Source organism: Bos indicus, chromosome 15 (genome assembly GCF_029378745.1).
Source record: "Bos indicus isolate NIAB-ARS_2022 breed Sahiwal x Tharparkar chromosome 15, NIAB-ARS_B.indTharparkar_mat_pri_1.0, whole genome shotgun sequence".
Taxonomy (NCBI): Eukaryota; Metazoa; Chordata; class Mammalia; order Artiodactyla; family Bovidae; genus Bos; species Bos indicus.
In genome coordinates, this window is record NC_091774.1 from 16,049,563 (window position 1) to 16,068,641 (window position 19,079).

General features: G+C 45.4%; 1 protein-coding gene across 4 annotated transcripts in view; it reads right to left on the reverse strand.

The window, feature by feature from the left end:
* Positions 1-19,079, reverse strand: part of AMOTL1 (angiomotin like 1) — a 198,308-nt gene that overhangs the window by 128,491 nt on the left and 50,738 nt on the right. The gene's annotated exons all lie outside the window — the stretch shown is intronic.

Below are 19,079 nucleotides of genomic sequence, written 5' to 3' on the forward strand. Positions count from 1 at the left end.
CAAGCTGACAAAGAAGAGGATGAAGAACAGTCGAGTTGAACAAATAGCCTGAGTGGGTATGTTAAAGCAGGAAGGAGCTTAAAGGAGGCAAAGCAAGGGGTGCCTGTAGGGACCCAGGCCAGAGCACCCCAGGATGAGTTCCTTAGGAAGGTTACGTGTGTGTTAGTTGTTCAGTCATGTCCGATCTTTGCAAACCCATGGACTGTAATCTGCCAGGTGGCTCTGTCCATGGGATTTCCCAGGCAAGAATAATGGAATTGGTTGCCATTTCCTTCTCCATTAGGAAGGCCGAAAGTGAAAGCCACTCAGTAATGTCTGACTCTTTGCAATCCCATGGACTATACAGTCCATGAAATTCTCCAGGCCAGAATACTGGAGTGGGTAGCCATTCCCTTCTCCAGGGGATCTTCCTAACCCAGGGTTTAATCTCAGGTCTCCCACATTGCAGGCAGATTCCTAACCAGCTGAGCCGTGAGAGAAGCTCAAGAATACTGGAGTGGGTAGCCTATCCCTTCTCCAGGGAATCTTCCAAAGCCATGAGTCAAACCGGGGTCTCCTGCACTGCAGGCGGATTCTTTACCAACTGAGCTACCAGCCTCTGGGAATGGTCCCTTTCCAATCATCATTTCCTGGTGGCTCAGATGGTGGAGAATCTGCCTGCAACGCAGGAGACCCTGGTTCAGTCTCTGGGTTGGGAACATCCCCCTGGAGATGGAAATGACAACCCACTCCAGTACTCTTGCCTGGAGAATTCCATGGACAGAGGAGCCTGGCAGACTACAATCCATAGGGTTGTAAAGAGTTGGACATGACTGAAAGATGAACACTCTCACTTTCACTTTAGGATGTGATACTTTATGAGTCTCCAGCAACATGAGTTTCAAATTAAGTGGAAGAGAGAAAAGGAACACCAGAAAATGACCAATTTGGCTCATCTCACACGCTAGCAAAGTAATGCTCAAAATTCCCCAAGCCAGGTTTCAATAGTACGTGAATCATGAACTTCCAGATGTTCAAGCTGGATTTAGAAAAGGCAGAGGAACCAGAGATCAAATTGACAACATCCATTGGATCATTGCAAAAGCAAGAGAATTTCAGAAAAACATCAACTTCTGCTTTATTGACTATGCCAAAGCCTTTGACTGTGTGGATCACAATAAACTGTGGAGAATTCTTCAAGACATGGGAATACCAGGCCACCTGATCTGCCTCTTAAGAAATCTGTATGCAGGTCAAGAAGCAATAGTTAGAACTGGACATGGAACAATGGACTGGTCCCAAATCAGGAAAGGAGTACGTCAAGACTGTTGTCACCCTGCTTATTTAACTTCGATGCAGAGTACATCATGAGAAATGCTGGACTGGATGAAGCACAAGCTAGAATCAAGACTGCCAGGAGAAATATCAATAACCATATGCAGATGACACCACCCTTATGGCAGAAAGCAAAGAAGAACTAAAGAGCCTCTTGATGAAAGTGAAAGAGGAGAGTGAAAAAGTTGGCTTAAAACTCAACATTCAGAAAACTAAGATCATGGCATCTGGTCCCATCACTTCATGGGAAATAGATGGGGAAACAGTGGAAACAGTGACAGACTTTATTTTGGGGGGCTCCAAAATCACTGCAAATGGTGACTGCAGGCATGAAATTAAGAGACGCTTGCTCCTTGGAAGAAAAGTTATAAGTAACCTAGACAGCATATTAAAAAGCAGAGACATTACTTTGCCAACAAAGGTCCATCTAGTCAAAGCTATGGTTTTTCCAGTAGTCATGTATGGATGTGAGAGTTGGACTATAAAGAAAGCTGAGCACTGAAGAACTGATGCTTTTGAACTGTGGTGTTGGAGAAGACTAGTGAGAGTCCCTTGGACTGCAAGATCAAACCAGTCCATCCTAAAGGAAATCAGTCCTGAATATTCATTGGAAGGACTGATGCTGAAGCTGAAATTCCAATACTTTGGCCACCTGATGAGAAGAACCGACTCATTTTAAAAGACCCTGATGCTGGGAAAGATTGAAGGTGGGAGAAGAAGGGGATGACAGAAGATGAGATGGTTGGATGGCATCACCAACTCAATGTTACATAAGGTTTGAGTAAGCTCTGTGAGTTGCTGATGGACAGGGAAGCCTGGTGTGCTGCAGTCCATGGGGTTGCAAAGACATGACTGAGCGACTGAGCTGAACTGAACTGAATCATAAAAAGTTTAAGATGGGAACAACCTGAACATGAACTCTATGTTGGTCACATAACCACATGAAAAGTGCAGGCTCTCTAGAGCCTTCAACAAAGTCCTGCTGAAAACAGAGGAAGACTCAGGATGCTCAGTGTCTACAGGGCAGTGGTTCTTAAACTTTAGCTGCATGAAAGTCACCAGAAGAGCTTGCTAAAACAGACTGCTGTGCCGCACCGTGGAGTTTCTGATTCTGTCGGTCAGAGTGGGGTCCAAGAATTGCACTTCTAACAAGCTCCCAGATGATGCTGATGCTGCTGGTCTGGACCACACTTTGAGAACCCCAGGTTTAGAATATTTGAGGACCTACATTTCAATGCACTCAGAATCCCAACCTAAATGAGGGAACAGGTAAGAGATACTGTAGGTGGAGATTGATCAAAACTCAGTTTTCTGTCTGGAGCAAGCAAGTACGGAAGAGCATCTCCTGTGTCCCAGGTGATGTCGTGTGTTACCTTGTTTCACCGGTACATGACACACTGCATGGGCGGCATCATTATCCATGTTTTACACCTGAGGGAAAGAGGCTGGGCCAGGTTATGGGAATCTTCCAAGATTATATGGCTCTAAAGTGACAGGGCCAGGTTTCAAACCTGTTCTTCAGAGCAGAGCTCTTGATCTTGCCGCTATACTTTGTAGCCTCCCAAGCACATGTCTCCTCCTCCAGGCTCCCCTGGAGAGGAGAGATGCTTCCCTGGCGCCAGACCCACCACGCCACTGCAAAGCACTCTGGGGCCCACTCCGAGCAGTGATGGGTACAGACAATTGTCTCCTGGGCTTCCCCAGTGGCTCAGATGGTAAAGAATCTGCACGCAGTGTGGGAGACCTGGGTTTGATCTCTGCGTTGGGAAGATCCCCCGGAGAAGGGACTGGCAACCCCCTCCAGTACTCTTGCCTGGAAAATCCCATGGAAGGAGGAGCCTGGTGGGCTGCTGTCCATGGGGTCACTAGGAGTCGGACACGACTGAGCGACTTCTCTTTCACTTTTCACTTTCATGCATTGGAGAAGGAAATGGCAACCCACTCCGGTGTTCTTGCCTGGAGAATCCCAGGGACGGGGGAGCCTGGTGGGCTGCCGTCTGTGGGTAGCACAGAGTCGGACATGACTGAAGTGACTTAGCAGTAGCAGCAAGAGGCTAACACTTTCTTTCTCTCATCTCTTGAGGGCTGCTAAGGACCTGAACTTGTATTAAGTTCTTCTCTTTCCTTAGGAGAAGGAATAAGCTCTATTAAGCCCCCACAAATGCACTGCTCAAAGTATGTTACAGGGCTTCCCAGGTAGCGCTAATGGTAAAGAATCTGCCTGACAATGCAGGAGATGTCAGAGACATGGGTTTGATTCCTAGGTTGGAAAGATCCCCTGGAGTAGGAAATGGTAACCCACCCCAGTATTTTTGCCTGGAGAATCCCATGGACAGAGGAGCCTGGTGGGCTACTGTCCAAGGGGTTGCAAAGAGTCGCACACGATTGACCCCGTACAGGGTAGAGGGAAGCATGTTACATATATTATCTCTTTCTAAACCAGCAGAAGTGGTTTTCAGTCTGGGGGGGTGCAGTTAAGTATTTTAAAACACAGGCTGAGGACTGAGATGGTTCTGGGCTTAACTTCCCTTCTGTCACTTATTAGTTATATGCCTGGCCAAATTAATTGACTAAAGATCAGGTTTTCTTCTTTTGATAAAGTAGTAATTACAACAGTATTTGCCTCAAAGGATTGTGAGAAATTCATGAGTCACTTGCGTGAAAAGCTGTCAGCTCTTAGCAGGCAGCAAAAACTCCATAAATTATTAGCAATGATTGCTAACCTGTTACCCATTTTTTTTCAAAATATAGCCATTTTAGGGGAGTTTTAATTATTGATGTGCCAGACAGTGCTAGGCACACAGCTTCTTCTTAACATTTTTTTTTTTCTTTTGGCCATGCTGTGTGGCATGCAGGATCTTAGTTCCCTGATCAGGGGTCAAACCTGTGCCCCCTGCAACAGAAGCACAGTGTCTTAACCACTGGACCTCCTGGAAAGTCCCTTTTGATGTCTTGAGTTTAAGAACATTTGGTTGGTGGATCCAGGAAATGTGAATGATGGCATCTTGATTTGAGCCTCTCCCACATCCCAACTAGGAAACACATCTCCAGAGACTCTTACAGACAAAACAGGAAAAATATGAATGATTTTTTGATTAGGCATTTTGGGTACATAAAAAAATTAAATAAGCACACCCAATGGGTACTGATTAATGGAGTGATATTAACTTGAGTGGCCTTCTCTGGAGGCTCTGTGGTAAAGAATCTGCCTGCCAATGCAGAAGACATAAGAGACTCGGGTTCTACCCTGGGTCAAGAAGATCCCCTGGAGGAGGAAATGGTAACCCAGTCCACTATTCTTGCCTGGAAAATCCCATGGACAGAGAAGCCTGGTGGGCTACAGTCCATGGGCTCGAAAAAGAGTCAGACACAACGGAGCGACTAAACAACAGCAACAAATTAATTTGGGTGGGGGTTTGAGGCCAAGGGTTCTGATGGTCCCACTATGACAAGTACTGGTCAAGCTATATGTGAGGTCAGGCTCAGTTCTTAATGACAAGTTAAAACCAAAATCTTAACTTGGAAAGCACCTGGCAGAGGTTGAGCAGGATGGGAAGGGATGGAAAACCAGAGCATGTTAAAAAAGAGACCCACAGCCACTGTGGAAAACCATATGCAGGTTCTTTTAAAAACAAAAATAAAGTTACCATATAATCCAGCAATCGCACTCCTGGGCATATATCCAGAGAAAACCATAATTCAAAAAGATATAGACACCCCAATGTTCATAGCAGCACTGTTTACAATAGCCAAGAAATGGAAGCAACCTAGGTATCCATCAACAGATGAATGGATAAACAAGATGTGCTACATATATACGATGGAATATTACTCAGCCACAAAAAGAGTGAAATAATGCCATTTCACAGCAACATGGGTAGACCTAGAGATGATATACTAAGTGAAGTCAGACACAGGAAGACAAATATTATATCAGATCAGATCAGATCAGTCGCTCAGTCGTGTCCGACTTTGCAACCCCACGAATCGCAGCACACCAGGCCTCCCTGTCCATCACCAACTCCCGGAGTTCACTCAGACTCACGTCCATTGAGTCAGTGATGCCATCCAGGCATCTCATCCTCTGTCGTCCTCTTCTCCTCTTGCCCCCAATCCCTCCCAGCATCAGGGGCTTTTCCAATGAGTCAACTCTTCGCATGAGGTGGCCAAGGTACTGGAGTTTCAGCTTTAGCACCATTCCTTCCAAAGAAATCCCAGGGCTGATCTCTTTTAGAATGGACTGGTTGGATCTCAAACATTATATGATGTCACTTAAATGTGGAATCTACAAAATAATACATATGAATCTACATACAAAACAGAAAAAGACTCACAAACAGAAAAAAACACTTGGTAAGCAAAGGGGAAGGAGGGAACCATAAATTGGGAGTATGGGATTAACAAATGCACACTGCTGCTGCTGCTGCTGCTAAATCGCTTCAGTTGTGTCCGACTCTGTGCGACCCCATAGACAGAAGCCCACCAGGCTCCCCCATCCCAGGGATTCTCCAGGCAAGAATACTGGAGTGGGTTGCCATTTCCTTCTCCAATGCATGAAAGTGAAAAGTCAAAGTGAAGTCGCTCAGTCGTGTCCGACTCTTAGCGACCTCATGGACTGCAGCCCATCAGGCTCCTCCATCCATGGGATTTTCGAGGCAAGAGTACTGGAGTGGGGTGCCATTGCCTTCTCCAAAATGCACACTACCGTATGTAAAATAGAAAAGCAAAGATTTACTGTATAGTGCAAGGAACTATATTCATTATCCTGTAATAAACTATAATGGAAAAATAGAAAAAAGAATACACATATATATGTATAACTGAATCATTTTGCTGTATACCTGAAACTAGCACAATATTTTAAATCAATTACAATTTTAAAATTAGAAGTAGTAGGGAGAAGATTAACATACAACTTGATAGCCATCTTTGAATACCTCGAGAGCTTTCAGAAAGACCAGAGGAGCAGATTTACTCTATGTTTGCTATAAAACCTCTAGAACATTCTTTTTCAAACAGTAGTAGGCAACCCATTACTGGAAATCAATTGAACAGGTTAATCAACATTTTAAATAAATAGAACAAAATGGAAAATATCAGATGCAGTTAATCTAATAAAAGGTAATTGCTATTCCACAAAACTTCTGCTTTAGTTATATTTATATTCAAATTTGTGTGAGTTTAATATAAAATGTATCCTTATGTTGGGCCACAGTGAAAAAAAAAGTGTGAAAGCTCTAGAAGGGAAAACATGGACAAGTGGGTGCAAGAAACAAGAAATCAGGTTTCAGCTTTTTCAAAGAAGCTAAAACTTCTTTGATTATAATAATCAGTTCATTTCAGTTGCTCAGTTGTGTCCGACTCTGCGACTCCATGGACTGCAGCACGCCAGGCTTCCCTGTCCATCACCAACTCCGGGAGCCTACTCAAACTCATGTCCATTGAGTTGGTGATGCCATCCAACCATCTCATTCTCTGTCATTACCTGCCTATATGGGTGTCTCTAAACTTGCTTTAGAGGATCCCTCGGCTTCTCATTTGGCAAACAGTCTGGAATTTCAAGGTGACAGTCACAAAAATAATGATGATTATAATGGAAAAAGCAGTGAAATTCAAAAGAACATGGTTTAACAGCTTTGTCCTACTGAACCCTACCACTCCAAATTTGAGGGCCAAACAAGTGGGACAAACACAGGACTTCCCTGGTGGTCCAGTGGTTAAGACTCCACCCTCCCAATGCAGGGGGCCTGGGCTCGATCCTGGTTAGGGAACTAGGTCCCACATGCCCCAACTAAGAGTTTGCATGCCACGACTAAAAGAGCCAGCATGCTACAAAGACGGAAGCTCCCGTGTGCTGCAACTAAGACCAGATTCAGCAAATCAGATCAGATCAGTCGCTCAGTTGTGTCCGACTCTTTGCGACCCCATGAATCACAGCACACCAGGCCTCCCTGTCCATAACCAACTCCCGGAGTTCACTCAGACTCACGTCCATCGAGTCAGTGATGCCATCCAGCCATCTCATCCTCTGTTGTCCCCTTCTCTTCCTGCCCCCAACCCCTCCCAGCATCAGAGTCTTTTCCAATGAGTCAACTCTTCCCATGAGGTGGCCAAAGTACTGGAGTTTCAGCTTTAACATCATTCCTTCCAAAGAACACCCAGGGCTGATCTCCTTTAGAATGGACTGGTTGGATCTCCTTGCAGTCCAAGGGACTCTCAAGAGTCTTCTCCAACACCACAGTTCAAAAGCATCAATTCTTCAGCACTCAGCCTTCTTCACAGTCCAACTCTCACATCCATACATGACCACAGGAAAAACCATAACGTCATTAACCCCTTCCTCAAATTCTGTGCACGTCCTGTGGGGTCTGAGTGGGACAAACAGACCCCACAGGACGTGCACATATATATATATATAAAAGAGTGGGACAAACAGACCCCACAGGACGTGCACAGAATTTGAGGAAGGGGTTAATGACGTTACAGTCTCACTTTGTAGAGTTTCCATGCTCAAACTGGGCTGTACCAGGGAGAAGATCCTGCCTCATTCACCTGCACCCCAGCATTCAGAACTCAATTTCAGGGACCCCAGAGGAGGAGTTGACTTTAGCTGCCTCTAGCTGTTCTAACACAGACATAACCTGTTCATGTCCTATATCTTTCCTCTTGCAGCTCATGCTGTGAGGGTGGCTTTCTTCCAGGAAGCTTGCCTGGTTTCCCCTTGACCTCCGTGGCTTAGTCAGGCTCATCTTCCCTGGGGTCCCACGCCTCCTTGAATACTTCCCTTACAGCACTCATCATAAAAAGTAACTGAAAACACTCATGGAGTGCCAACTGTTAATATGTGCTAAGCACATGGTTTGCATAGATCATCTCATTTAATCCCTTCCCTCTACCCTATGAAGGGCTTCCCTAATGGCTCAGCGGGTAAAGAATCCACCTGCAATGGAGGAGAGACTGGAGACACTAGTTCAATCCCTGGGTCCGGAAGATCCCCTAGAGGAGGAAATAGCAACCCACTCCAGGGTTCTTGCCTGGGAAATCTATGGACAGAGGAGTCTGACAGGCTACAGTCCAAAGGGTCACAAAGAGTCAGACACGACTGAGCGAATAAGTACATCTCTACCCTATGAAGTATTTGCCTTCCCATACCAAAGATGGGTAAACTGAGGCCAGAAAGGTCAGATAACTTGTACAAGGTCACATAGTCAGTAGGTGCCCACTGGCCTAGAGAAGCCAGAGCTCCTAAATTGTAAATTTTTTGGTCTATTGAGCTTTCTCCTTGAGTTAGGTTATCAGGTCTCTGAGGGAAGGATTGGGTCTTATTCACCCTCATGTCTCCAAGCCCAGCCTGCTGTGTCTGGTAAGCTGTAGGCAGTATTATAAATGGGTCAGCCCATAATATTATAATCAAACAGGCCCTTGGACAGCCAGGAGATCAAACTAATCAATCTAACGAAAATCAATATTCACTGGACAGAATGATGCTGAAGCTGAAGCTCCAATACCAGAGGATGAGATGGTTGGATGGCATCACTGACTCGATGGACATGAGTTTGAGTAAGCTCCAGGAGATGGTGATGGACAGGGAAGCCTGGCGTGCTGCAGTCCATGGGGTCGCAAAGAGTGTGACATGACTTAGTAACTTAACAAGAACAAGCCTGGATGCAAATCATGGTTCTGCCAAGAATCTACTACTGAGAATCAAGAGTCTGGGTTCTAGTAATTTGCTCCAGAGTTGAGGACAGAGGTTAGGAATTCCAGCAAGAGAGAACAGAACTGGCTCAAGCCCTGGGTCCCCGACTCCCCAGATGTGACTTGGCACATTACTGAGCTTGTCTAAACTCTCACTCTCCATCTGTCAAGTTAGGGAAACCTCCTACCTCAGCGCCTACCTCACAGGATTGTTTTGAGATGCCTGACATAAAGTTCTTAGTGCGACACCTAATACGTGAAAGGCACTCCACAGCTCTTTGTAAAGTTAATTAATTAATTAAGTAGTTTGGCTGCACTGTGTCTGAGTTGTGGGACTTGAGATCTTTGTTGAGGCATGCAGGGTCTTTCGTTGCAGGGCGCAGACTCTCTATTTGTGGTCTTTGGGCTTAGTAGTTGAGGTACATGGGCTTAGTTGCCCCAAGGCATATGGGATCTTAGTTCCCCAACCAGGGATCGAACCCATGTTCCTTGCACTGTAAGAAGGAGATTGTCAACCACTGGACTGTCAGGGAAGTCCCAACTCTTCTCATTATTAATATACTGCATTTTATAAAGCCACTTGAACTAGAGTAAATAAATTTTGGTTAACTATTGGCATAAGTATTGCAAGTTTTAGACACAAGTTTTATTCAGGGGATCAGAACTTGGGGAAAACATGTAAATAATTTCAGGGAAATTTCTTGCATAATTATTTATTTATTTGGCTGTGCCAGGTCTCAGCTGTGACCTGCAGGATCTTGATTCTTCATTGCAGTGTGCCGTATCTTTTAGTTGTAGCTTGTGGGATCTAGTTCTGTGACCAGGGATTGAACCCAGGCCCCCTGCACTTGGAGCATGGAGTCCCAAGTACTAGACCACCAGGGAAGTCCTGGGGGAAATTCCTTTTAAAGAATTACTCCAAGAAGAAGTTGGGCTTTCTTGTATTTACACAACACTGAAAGAGTTCCCGGAAAAGGAGAAAAAAAAAAAAAATCCATGAGAAGGTTGGGGATGAGGAATCAGGGCTAACGTGTCCAGTTACATAAGCTGTTCACTGCACAAGAGTGCCTGGCTAAGGGTGTGTAAGAAACAGAGGCGTGGAGCCAGAATCTAGCTTGCCTTCTACTCATGAAACTGGGAACACAGTCTCTGCTTTTCATCCACTTGGAGAGAATGCTTTTTTCTATTTTGCTCTAAGGCACTCTTCGGGCCTGTGGTGGCTCTAGCTTTATACCTTTGTGATTGATCCAGTTTGTTCTTTTCTTTCAGTGTTGCTTCCCTGGTGGCTCAGATGGTAAAGAATCTGCCTGCAATGCGAGAGACCTGGGTTCGATCCCTGGGTTGGGAAGATCCCCTGGAGGAGGGCATGGCAACCCACTCCAGTAGTCTTGCCTAGAGAATTCCATGGACAGGGGAGCCTGGTGGGTTACAGTCCATGGGATCGCAAAGAGTTGGACACAGCTGAGCAACTAAGCACCAATACAGATGAACATAACAGGGGAGAAGAGACAGAATGGAGCTTCGGGAAGGAAAACATACTTGAAAGTGATGAGGGAAGTGAAGGAAGGCAGGAACAAAGGAAAGCAGTGGAATAAGGGTAACATTTAGTAAATGCTGGTCATTTGTCAGGCACTGTTCCATGTGCTTTAGTTGTGCTGACTCACTGAGTCCTGGTTACACTCCTACACGACAAGGAGAACCATTGGAGGAGGAGGCGGCAGGCGGGCGTGTGAGGTTAACCCATACATGCATCTGCCCAGGACAGAAACTGCTGGCCACGCTCCTTAATCTATGAAAATGTTCAGAATCTGGAAGCTCTCTTTTGAGTCCGTGGTGGAAATGGCTTTTAGAGCCAAAAGGAAAATAGTTTTTTAAAGGAGATAAGTCTGAGTTCTCAGGTGGGTGGCTGGCCCACCACCAGGGCTACATAATGGACTTCTATTTCTGATCAACAGCTGGTCCTTTGGCAGACAGAAGCAAAGGCCCCCTGACAGGTTAGAAGTCCCAGCTTGTAACATGGTCCCAAAGTTCGACCATGAACTTTCCATATGGTTCATCTCAGACCAGGTTCTGACACACAAGCTCCTTCTCTATTTTCTTAAGAACCTGTGAGTGCACGCTACATTGCTGCAGTCATATCCGACTTTGCAACTCTATGGTCTATAGCCCACCAAGCTCCTCTGTCCATGGGATTCTTCAGGTAGGAATACTGGAGTGGGTTGTCATATTCTTCTCCAGGGGATCTTCCTGACCCAGGGATCGAACCCCCCATCTCCTGAGGCCCCTGCATTGCAGGCAGATTCTTTACCATGGAGCCACCTGGAAGAACCTGAAGTTCCATAAGATATTTACTGTTAAACAGTGACCTGAAAGCAGCTCCAGTGTCCACTTTTCCTGGTGGTCTTTAAAAGAAACCCTTCAAGGGTGTGCTAGGGAACCCTCCTACACTGTTGGTGGAAATGTAAATCAGTACAAGCACTATGGAAAGCAGTATGGAGGTTCCTAAAAAAACTAAAAACAGAGCTTAACTTAAAATACAGCAATCCCACTCCTGGGCATACACCCAGAGAAACTGTAATTAGAACAGATACACGCACCCCAAGGCTCACTGTAGCACTACTTAGAATAGCCAAGACCTAAGGCCTTAGGAAGCAACCTAAGCAACCATCAACAGATAAAGAAGATGTGGTATATATACAGTGGAATATTCAGTTCAGTTCAGCTCAGTCACTCACTTGTGTCTGACTCTTTGTGACCCCATGAATCACAGCATGCCAGGCCTCCCTGTCCATCATCAATTCCTGGAGTTTACTCAAACTCATGTCCATTGAGTCGGTGATACCATCCAGCCACCTCATCTCTGTTGTCCCCTTCTCCTCCTGCCCCCAATCCCTCCCAGTATCAGAGTCTTTTCCAATGAGTCAACTCTTCGCATGAGGTGGCCAAAGTACTGGAGTTTCAGCTTTAGCATCAGTCCTTCCAAAGAAATCCCAGGGCTGATCTCCTTCATAATGGACTGGTTGGATCTCCTTGCAGTCCAAGGGACTCTCACGAGTCTTCTCCAACACCACAGTTCAAAAGCATCAATTCTTCGGCGCTCAGCTTTCTTTACAATACAACTCTCTCAATCCATACATGACCACTGGAAAAACCGTAACCTTGACCTTTGTTGGCAAAGTAATGTCTATGCTTTTGAATATGCCATCTAGGTTGGTCATCACTTTCCCTCCAGGGAGTAAGCGTCTTTTAATTTCATGGCTGCAATCACCATCTGCAGTGATTTTGGAGCCCCCAAAACTAAAGTCTGACACTGTTTCCACTGTTTCCCCATCTATTTCCCATGAACTGATGGGACCAGATGCCATGATCTTTGTTTTCTGAATGTTGAGCTTTAAGCCAACTTTTCACTCTCCTCTTTCACTTTCATCAAGAGGCTCTTTAGTTCCTCTTCACTTTCTGTCATAAGGGTGCTGTCATCTGCATATCTGAGGTTATTGATATTTCTCCCGGCAATCTTGATTCCAGCTTGTGCTTCTTCCAGCCCAGCGTTTCTCATTATATACTCTGCATAGAAGTTAAATAAGCAGGGTAACATTATACAGCCTTGACGTACGCCTTTTCCTATTTGGAACCAGTCTGTTGTTCCATGTCCAGTTCTAACTGTTGCTTCCTGACCTGCATATAGGTTTCTCAAGAGGCAGGTCAGGTGGTCTGGTATTCCTATCTCTTTCAGAATTTTCCACAGTTTATTGTGATCCACACAGTCAAAGGCTTTGGCAGAGTCAATAAAGCAGAAATAGATGTTTTTCTGGAACTCTCTTGCATTTTCCATGATCCAGCAGATGTTGGCAATTTGATCTCTGGTTCCTCTGCCTTTTCTAAAACCAGCTTGAACATGTGGAAATCCACGGTTCACGTATTGCTGAAGCCTGGCTTGGAGAATTTTGAGCATTACTTTACTAGTGAGTGAGATGAGTGCAATTATGTGGTAGTTTGATCATTCTTTGACATTTCCTTTCTTTGGGATTGAAATGAAAACTGACCTTTTCCAGCCCTGTGGCCACTGCTGAGTTTTCCAAATTTGCTGGCATATTGAGTGCAGCACTTTCATAATGTCATCTTTCAGTATTTGAAATAGTTCAACTGGAATTCCATCACCTCCACTAGCTTTGTTCATAGTGATGCTTTCTAAGGCCCACTTGACTTCACATTCCAGGATGTCTGGCTAGATCACTGGTGTGATCACTGGCTAGATGTCTGGTATGATCACTAGGTGAGTGATCACACCATCGTGATTATCTTGGTCGTGAAGATCTTTTTTGCACAGTTCTTCTGTGTATTCTTGCCACCTCTTCTTAATATCTTCTGCTTCTGTTAGGTCCATACCATTTCTTTTCTTTATGGAGCCCATCTTTGCATGAAATGTTCCCTTGGTATCTCTAATTTTCTTGAAGAGATCTCTAGTCTTTCCCATTCTGTTGTTTTCCTCTATTTCTTTGCATTGATTGATGAAGAAGGCTTTCTTATCTCTCCTTGCTCTTCTTTGGAACTCTGCATTCAGATGCTTATATCTTTCTTTTTCTCCTTTGCTTTTCGCATCTCTTCTTTTCACAGCTATTTGTAAGGCCTCCCCAGACAGCCATTTTGCTTTTTTGCATTTCTTTTCCACGGGGATGGTCTTGATCCCTGTCTCCTGTACAGTGGAATATTACTGAGCCTTAAAAAAGAACAAAATAATGCCATTTGGGGCAACATGGGCGGATCTAGAGATTATCATACTAAGTGAAGTAAGTCAAAGACCAAAATTGCTTATGTGTGGAATCTAAAAAAAAAAACAGTACAAATGAAGTTATTTATAAAACAGAAATAGATGCACAGACATGGAAAACAAATTTGTGGCTACCAAAGGGGAAAGTGGGAAAAGGGATAAATTAGAAGTTTGGGATTATACACACTATTGTATATAAGATAGGTAACCAACAAGGGTCTACTGTATAGCACAGGGAATTCAAAATCTTGTAATAACTTATAAGGAGAAAGAAATTGAAAAATTATATATATATATATATATATATAAAGATAGATAGAGAGCTGAATCACTGTGATGTACACCTGAAGCCAATACAGCATTATAAGTCACCTATATTTCAATAAAAAAAATTGTAAATAGATACAATAAATTTTTCTAGGGCCCCCTCCAAAAAAAAAAACCCTTCTGAAAAGAGGGTGAAAATAAACCTTGCTACCAGGTGGTCAGTAATCTTGTCTACTCTGGATGTGGGGCTACAAAGGTGATGAGGGGATGAGAATTGAGCAGAGACAAATACACATACATTTACATATTTGATGTTAAAACAACCACACCTGTAACATGATGATGAATGCCCGCATCTAGCTATTCTGTAAGGAAGGTGTTTCACCTGACAGCCTGAGACAGCAAAACCACCCCTGAACATCTGTTTCCTCCATTTTGCCACAGAGCATTCTTTTGTAATCCTTTTTTTATAATTTGACCTGTTCCATTTTTCTGGCAGAGGGCCCTGGCAAGGCAAGCACTTTTCTGTCTGTATTCCAACTTCAGATGGGAACAGGAAGGAGGCAGCAAGAGGGGAAGGGAGAGGAAAAGACAGAGAGGAACTGAGGCAGACACCGGGGAGAGGGTATACAGGGATCCAGACGTGGGGAGAAAGGAGAAAAGGGGAGGGAAACCCAAGAGAGAGAGAGGCGAAGAGTCCCAGAAGGCCACTTTAATGTGCCCACCCAGGGGGGCACGACTGATTTGAAAGAAACCCAAACCGACAGGACATAGTCCAGAAAGATCATCCAGTACAAATGTGACCCAGAAACCTGTAATCACAGCATTCTCGAACAGATCAAACTGGTTATTTAACACTCTTTAGACTCAGAAAGTCTTTAACAATTGATGAAATATCATCATTTCTAAGTGGTTTGTGTTTAACATTCAGGAATAATTGGACACAGTCTTAAAACATCTCTTTGGCAAGGAAAATGCCCTTTCCATTCTGTGTGTGTGTGTTTGTGAATTTTATCCCACTCTTCTATATCGCTTTAGCCTAGACAGACAACCATTTGGGCTTCCCAGGTGGCGCTACTGGTAAAGAACTTGTCTGCCAATGCAGGAGACATTAAGAAACTCTGGTTTGATTCCTGGGTCAGGAAGATCTTCTGGAGGAGGGCATGGCAACCCACTTCACTATTCTTGCCTGGAGAATCCCATGGACAGAGGAGCCTGGCAGGTTACAGTCCATGGGGTCACAAAGAGTCAGACACGACTGGAGCGACTTAGCACAGCACAGATAACCATTTACCCACCAGAAGTGATTCTCATTTTCTCCTGCCTACTCCATTCTCTCTCCCAAGGAAAACACCCTGAAATAAGACCTCGCCTCCTGCGCAGTGAGCAGTATCACTTCGCCGACAAACACCAGGGGAACTGGGATGAGTTTTACACCCAGGCCGGGGTCCACCTGCCCTCAGTTAGGCTTTCAGACATTCCCCTCCAGGCTGCCCCTGCCCTGCCCCGAACTGCGCTGCCGCCAAGGTCTGGTTTCCTTAGAAATGGCGGTGGCACCATCCGGGAACTGTAAGAGCTTTCCTGTCCCAGAGGCTCCGCACTGCTGAAACATGGGTAGGAGAGAGGGAACTGGATGATGGAAGCTAGGAAGAGTTTTTCTGATTGCCGTTTCACATCCCATTATGGAAAATTCCTTTGGAATATATTAACCATTATTTGTTGGTCTAAAGAAAAAAAAATATGTGTGTATACACATATGGCTTTGCGCACCTACTATTCATTCATTTATTCAACAAGAACATATTGGACAGGCATCTACTGTGCAGTCAGGCCCTGGGCTAGTTACTTTTACATCATTTATAGCAACCAAATCCTCCTGCATGCATGCTCCGTTGTGTCTGATTCTGCGATGCTGTGAACTATAGCCCGCCAGGCCCCTTCTGTCCATGGAACTTTCCAGGCAAGAATACTGGAGTGGGTTGCCATTTCCTTCTTCAATCCCCCTGAGAGGAGGGCAACTTCTATATTCTCCTCTCCAAGAAACAGAGACTTGCTTCTGGAGCCAGAGATTCTATTTCGAGTGGAAGTTTTCCCTCTAACTAGCTGTGTGGCATTGGGCAGATAACTTAATCCCTCTGAGCCTCTGTTTCCTCCTCCATGAGGTGAAGATAATTCCTTCTGCCTCACTGAGTCCTTCTGCATTTGAAACGAGCTGATAAACTCAAGGAGATCAATCATGTAAGAGGCTGAGTGCCCAGATTTAGGAAACTGTAACAATGGAGAGCCACTCTGTGATTGTTTTGCTGGAGCCAGGAGGCCAGACCGCGCCTTGCGGTAGGGTGAGGTTTCCTGTGAAGAGAATTGAATTTTCCACAGTCAATCATCCTGAGAAAAGTTAAACTGGAGTGAAAACTCCCTCCCTCTCAGAAGCCACGGCCGGCTGGCGGGGGAGGAAGGCAGGACAGATGGGCTTCGCAGGGTGCAGAGATCTGGGGGCATATCCAAGGGTGGAGTGAACGGCCCTGGCTGTTTAAAGACCAGCTCAGAGCCCGGCATGTGGCCAACCTGATCCCAGCCCCTAAGGTGAGTGGGGGCTTGTGTAGTGACTAGAAAGCTCTGGGCCAACTCTGCAGCATTTGGAGAGGGGTGCCCTCGGCCCTTTGGCCAGCCCAGGGCAGGCCACTGGGAAACCAGTTAGGCTCCGGGCAGGAGAACGCCAAGCCCTGGCTTCTGTCCTGTGTAGAGGCAGCAGCAGCGATGGCTGTGTCGTGGGGTCAATGGTTTCTGGAAAAAGAGGTTGTGAGCAGTTACCAAGGTGTCCACTGGCCTCAATAAGGTGTATCTGGATTCCAGCTCCCTTGGCAAAAGACTAGAACAATCAGAACTGACTCTGTGGATGTGAACAAGCACCCCTGAGAATTCCTGGGCTTAAAATTAGAGGGTAGCCTTAGAAAAAGACTTGATTTGTTAGTAATGTGTGCTTAGCCGCTCAGTCATGTCCAACTCTTTGCAACCCTTTGGACTATAGCCTGCCAGGCTCTTCTGTCCATGGGATTCTCTAGGCAAGAATACTGGAGTGGGTAGCCATTCCCTTCTCCAGGGGATCTTCCCAACCCAGGGATTGAACCCAGGTCTCCTGCACTACATGCAGGAGCCATCAGGGAAGCCCAATTTGTTAGTAATACGCACAGGAAAATCCTTGGAAACTGTTATTGGGCTATCAATGGGGGTGGCATGATTTAAACTCCAAGCTGGGAAGCTGGGTAGACTGTTTACACCCCTACAAAGCCTAGCACAGGGTAAGTGAATAATAAGAAAGGTCTGGGACCTTTCTCCTTATTTCTCCCCACATGATGAGAGGGAAGAAACTTTGGTTGCAGGAACACATCTGCAACCTCTTGGTGCATCCTCTTAACACAGGGTGCAGAAGAGGAGATGAGTGGCCATATTATTTAATTTATATGTCAAAAACCAGGTCTTTCAGAAGGTTTGACCATGCCTGTAGGGATCAGGGCATTCGTCCAGGGACATGAAACATAGTAAACATGTAATGATGGTTACGACATACAGAAGACTCTTGAGTCCCTTGGACTGCAAAGGAGATCAAACCAATCAATATTAAAGGAAATCAACCCTGAATATTCATCAGAAGGACTGATTCTCAAGCTGAAGCGCTAATACTTTGGCCACCTGATGCAAAGAGGCAACTCGTTGGAAAAGACCCTGATTCTGGGAAAGACTGAGGGCAGGAGGAGAAGGGGGTGACAGAGGATGAGATAGTTGGATGGTATCACTGACTTGATGGACATGAGTTTGATCAAGCTCCGGGAGATAGTGAAGGACAGGGAAGCCTTGTATGGTGCAGTCCCTCAGTTCACAAATAGTTAGACATGACTGAGTGACTGAACAATAACAACGATGACATTCAAGTGTTGCTTCTAAAACCCATTTGCTCCTCACCACTATGGTCTGAGGCTGGTACTATTATTAGCCCCATCATATCAGAGAAAGGAAATGGGTGGTATACTCTAAAAAAAGCGGTATACCACAGGAAATGGGTGGTATACTCTAAAAAAAGCGGTATACCACAGGAAATGCGTGGTATACTCTTAAAAAAAGTGGTTGAAGGGCCTGCTGATGAGAGTGTGATGGGCAGACAGAAGGGAAAACAGACGATGGGGGAGCAGCCTGGGGCGAGCCAGATGGGGCATAGCTGCCACCCCTCATTCAGAAGGGGAGGTTCCAGAACCCAGAAGGATCCGAAGCTGCAGGAGAGCAAGCAGTGGCCTAGACTGATCTAGCCATGTCATCCCACAGCCCCACGGGAAGGGACTAAGTACCTTGACATCCCTTGGTTTCCACCCTCCCACATCCTGGTGGCACCTTTCACTGGCCAAAAAGGAAGCCAGGGGTGTCCATCCAGAAAGGTAAGGTTTCCAGGGCACTGAGCAGGGTGGTGAAGGATGGTAAGTGGGTCTGGAAGAGCATCAGAAGAGAGCTGACACATGAGTTTATAGATTAGGAAACAGAGATATAGATGACATAACCTGCCCAATGTCACAGAGCAAATAAGAGGTGGGATCAAACTGAAGCCCACACAGTATGACTCTGAATCCATGCTCTCAACCACTAAGACATGCATCCTAGAACTGATTGAAAAGACTACTGGTTATCCAGCACCTTTTCCCCGCTGCATCCGACTTAGTCATCCTTCCAGTAAAAGACTCCACTTACTCCCACCCAGATTTTCCAGCCTTCTTGGAGCAAGGTATGGCATCTGACTAGAGCTCAGGCCAAAGGAATGCAAATGAAACAATGTGAGCAGCTGTTAGATTACACCCTCCGCTTTTCTTCTCTCTTTCCTATAGACGGGGATGTGGGATGTGATGGTGTGATCTGAAGCAGCCACCTTAGCCCACGGCAGGGAAACTCCATTTGAGGTTATCAGAGGAGCTTATGCTGCAAGTGAAAGACAACTTAATTTGTTTCTTGTTTCACTCACTGTTATTACCGAACCAGTAACTTAAACAATACA